At 40.7% G+C, this 4,969-nt stretch overlaps 1 non-coding gene across 1 annotated transcript; it reads right to left on the bottom strand.

Moving 5' to 3' along the window:
- Nucleotides 1–624: 624 nt before the first annotated feature.
- Nucleotides 625–697, bottom strand: trnM. The gene has a single exon. It is a non-coding gene; the product is annotated as a tRNA-Met (tRNA).
- Nucleotides 698–4,969: the final 4,272 nt, after the last annotated feature.

The raw sequence follows: 4,969 nt of genomic DNA, 5'->3' as shown, positions 1-4,969 counted from the left end.
TAGGAGCACTCCCAAAGTGTTTCAAAGAAGGGTTATCTTGACGTAGGTCTGCTTATGGCCTAGATCAACCTAAACGAAATGGAGTCTCTATCATCCTGATTAAAGAATCACATATGAAACTTCATACGCCTTAAGGTTCATAGAACGAAAAGAGAATTTTTGAGGTCCTTATACTCATTATGCCTAGCATTGAATAGACTAGGTATTTACCTTATCAATCTCTCAAATCGATGATGGATTCTATTTGGTTCCTAAAAGGGCACCCGAATCGGACCGATCCATTTGTCAGGCTATTGTTCTCTTGTTTTGTTCCCTACAAGCCACGGAGTCAGACATTAATTTCTCAAAAAGATCAATTCTTTTGATTGCATGATGGACTCCTCTGAAAAACATTGGCGCACGTGTAAACGAGGTGCTCTACCTAACTGAGCTATAGCCCTTGTCCTTGTGATACATATTTTATCATATTATGTAGATAATTTCTTGTCAAGATGAATATTCCATGATCCCACACCATATCTCTTTGATCTTTTGGATTGGTATTGCTTAGAAGTCCTATTAGATTTATACTCCATCGATGGGATGTGATGGGTCTCTTTTTGTTTTTTGTTATAATGATAAATGACCTACTTAACTCAGTGGTTAGAGTATTGCTTTCATACGGCGGGAGTCATTGGTTCAAATCCAATAGTAGGTAGAAATTATTAGATACCACGGCCAATGGTATCTAATAAGTTTTTCTACTCACCTTTGTTTATTGATTTTGTATCTTTTCTATCCGATTCAATTTGATTTTCGAATTGAAACCTTTTTCCTTCCGTCAGAATCCAATTCCACTTGATTGAATTTAATTGGATTCAATTGGCAGAATCAAAATAGGGGTATAAACAGAAATTCGTTGGATTATTCTATTCGGGCGCACCAACTAGTTATGAAATCGCATTGATAACCTCTACTCGTGTCCTAGCTCGTCTGAGAGCTAGATTTGCCTCAATTGTTTGTCTCTTGCTTTCAGCTTTCCTCAAATTAGCTTCTGCTATTTCAAGAGTTTGCTGGGCTTCTTGGGGATCAATGTCACTACTCTTCTCCGCATCATTTACTAAAATAGTGATCTCATTATTCCCTATTCTAGCAAAACCACCCATCAGAGCCATCGTTAACCATTGGTCGTTAAAGCGGATTCTTAAAATACCTATATCTACAGCTGTGGCAATAGGCGCGTGATTTGGTAATACGCCGATTTGTCCACTATTAGTAGATAAAATGATTTCTTTCACTTCTGAATCCCAAACAATTCGATTAGGGGTCAGTACACAAAGATTTAAGGTCATTTCTTCAAATTACTCTCCATTTCTAAGTTTGTAGCCTTCGCAGTAACTTCATCTATGTTACCTACCAAATAAAAGGCCTGCTCAGGAAGACCATCTAATTCTCCGGACAGGATCAATTTAAACCCTCTAATAGTTTCGGCTAGACCAACATATTTCCCCGGGGAACCGGTAAATACTTCGGCTACGAAAAAGGGTTGTGATAAGAAACGCTCAATTTTTCGCGCCCTTGCTACAGTTAAACGATCCTCTTCGGACAGTTCGTCCAACCCAAGGATAGCTATAATGTCCTGAAGTTCTTTGTAACGTTGTAAAGTTTGCTTAACTCTTTGCGCCGTTTCATAATGTTCCTCGCCAACGATCCGAGGTTGCAGCATAGTTGACGTTGAGTCTAAAGGATCAACTGCTGGATAGATACCTTTAGCAGCTAATCCTCTTGATAGTACGGTAGTAGCATCTAAATGGGCAAATGTCGTGGCAGGAGCGGGATCAGTCAAATCATCCGCGGGTACATAAACTGCTTGAATAGAAGTTATGGACCCCTCTTTGGTAGAAGTAATTCTTTCTTGTAAAGAACCCATTTCGGTACTAAGGGTAGGTTGATAACCCACAGCGGAAGGCATTCTACCCAATAAGGCGGATACCTCGGATCCCGCTTGGACGAAACGGAAGATATTGTCGATAAATAGAAGTACGTCTTGTTCATTAACATCTCGGAAATATTCCGCCATAGTTAGGGCCGTCAAACCAACTCTCATACGAGCTCCTGGTGGTTCATTCATCTGACCGTAGACTAGAGCCACTTTTGATTCCGAAAGATTTTGGTCATTAATTACTCCAGACTCTTTCATTTCCATGTAAAGATCATTTCCTTCACGAGTACGTTCACCGACTCCGCCAAATACGGATACACCCCCATGGGCTTTGGCAATGTTGTTGATCAATTCCATAATGAGTACTGTTTTACCCACCCCAGCTCCCCCAAATAGTCCGATTTTTCCTCCCCGACGATAAGGAGCTAAAAGATCTACTACTTTAATTCCTGTTTCAAAAATAGATAATCTTGTATCTAACTGTATAAAAGCAGGCGCGGATTTATGAATAGGGGATGTTGTGCGAGTATCTACAGGACCTAAATTATCAACGGGCTCTCCAAGCACGTTGAAAATTCGTCCTAGAGTCACTCCGCCGACTGGAACACTTAGAGGAGCTCCCGTGTCAATTACTTCCATACCCCTCGTTAGACCATCTGTAGCACTCATGGCTACAGCTCTAACTCGATTATTCCCTAATAATTGCTGTACCTCGCAAGTCACATTAATTGGTTGATCGACAGTATCTCGACCCTTAACTACCAGAGCATTGTAAATATTAGGCATCTTGCCGGGGGGAAAGGCTACATCCAGTACCGGACCAATGATTTGAGCGATATGTCCTAGGTTTTTGTTTGCAAACGCGGAAACCCCAGGACCGGAAGTAGTAGGATTTATTCTCATAATAATAAAGTGAAAGATGTCAATTTTTTTTTTTTTCGAACTTGATCGCATCCAAAAAAATCTTCGATAGCACGTGGATCGGTTAATTCAATAAGAAATGGGAGTTCGCGCTCGATTTCGTTGGTACCGTCCAACCGAATGCAATTCAATAGTTTCCTTATGCTTATGCATTTATGCAATTTCAATGAGGGAATTTTCAAGTTCAACCAACCGACTTTCAAAATATCAAGTGGGTGAATAAAAATCTTGAGAAAGTCGTTCATTATATCTATCATTATAGACAATACCCGCCATATTATCTATGGAGTTCGAACCTGAACTCTCTTTTTCGATTCATTATTTCTATCTCATTGGACCTTATTTCTTATTTTAGCATATCGACTTATGCCTAGTCTATTCTTTTTTTGGATATATATACCCTGCTTTTTGATATATATACCCTGCCTTTCTTTACTGGATGAATTACGCATATTTTCTTTGCACATATAGGATTTACGTATACAACACATATTACTGTCAAGAGTCAATTTCTTATGATTTAGAAATTTCGATTGAAAAAAGGTAAGGGATTAGAAACTTGAAAGGCGCCGATTGGGTTGCGCCATACATATGAAAGAGTATACAATAATGATGTATTTGGTGAATCAAATACCATGGTCTAAAAAAACAAGGAAACGCTCTGAGTAGGTGATAATATTAATTGAAAAGCTTGTGAAAGATTCCTGTGAAGGGGTTTCATTAACTCCTAATTTATGTCGAGTAGACCTTGTTCTTGCGAGAATTCTTAATTCATGAGTTGTAGGGAGGGACTTATGTCACCACAAACAGAGACTAAAGCGAGTGTTGGATTCAAGGCCGGTGTTAAAGATTATAAATTGACTTATTATACTCCTGACTATGTAACCAAAGATACTGATATCTTGGCAGCATTCCGAGTAACTCCTCAGCCCGGAGTTCCACCCGAGGAAGCGGGGGCTGCGGTAGCTGCGGAATCTTCTACTGGTACCTGGACAGCTGTGTGGACCGATGGGCTTACCAGCCTTGATCGTTACAAAGGGCGATGCTACAACATTGAGCCCGTTGCTGGAGAAGAGAATCAATATATATGTTATGTAGCTTACCCGTTAGACCTTTTTGAAGAAGGTTCTGTTACTAACATGTTTACTTCCATTGTGGGTAATGTATTTGGTTTCAAAGCACTGCGCGCTCTACGTCTAGAGGATCTACGAATCCCTCCTGCGTATACTAAAACTTTCCAAGGCCCGCCTCACGGCATCCAAGTTGAGAGAGATAAATTGAACAAGTATGGCCGTCCCCTGTTGGGATGTACTATTAAACCTAAACTGGGGTTATCCGCGAAGAATTATGGTAGGGCGGTTTATGAATGTCTACGTGGTGGACTTGACTTTACCAAAGATGATGAGAACGTGAACTCCCAACCATTTATGCGTTGGAGGGACCGTTTCTTATTTTGTGCGGAAGCTCTTTATAAAGCGCAAGCTGAAACAGGTGAAATCAAAGGTCATTACTTGAATGCTACTGCAGGGACATGCGAAGAAATGCTAAAAAGGGCTGTCTTTGCCAGAGAGTTGGGAGTTCCTATCGTAATGCATGACTACTTAACAGGGGGATTCACCGCAAATACTACCTTGGCTCATTATTGCCGAGATAATGGTCTACTTCTTCACATCCACCGTGCAATGCATGCAGTTATTGATAGACAGAAGAATCATGGTATGCACTTTCGTGTACTAGCTAAAGCTTTGCGTCTGTCTGGTGGAGATCATATTCACGCCGGTACAGTAGTAGGTAAACTTGAGGGGGAAAGAGACATAACCTTGGGATTTGTTGATTTACTACGTGATGATTTTGTTGAAAAAGATCGAAGCCGCGGTATTTATTTCACTCAAGATTGGGTCTCTATACCAGGTGTTATACCTGTGGCTTCCGGGGGTATTCACGTTTGGCATATGCCTGCGTTGACAGAGATCTTTGGAGATGATTCCGTATTACAATTTGGTGGAGGAACTTTAGGACACCCTTGGGGAAATGCACCCGGCGCTGTAGCTAATCGAGTAGCTCTAGAAGCATGTGTACAAGCTCGTAATGAAGGACGCGATCTTGCTCGTGAAGGTAATGAAATTA

This window comes from Citrus sinensis, mitochondrion (assembly GCF_022201045.2).
Source record: "Citrus sinensis mitochondrion, complete genome".
NCBI lineage: Eukaryota > Viridiplantae > Streptophyta > Magnoliopsida > Sapindales > Rutaceae > Citrus > Citrus sinensis.
This window is presented reverse-complemented; position numbering and strand designations above follow the sequence as displayed.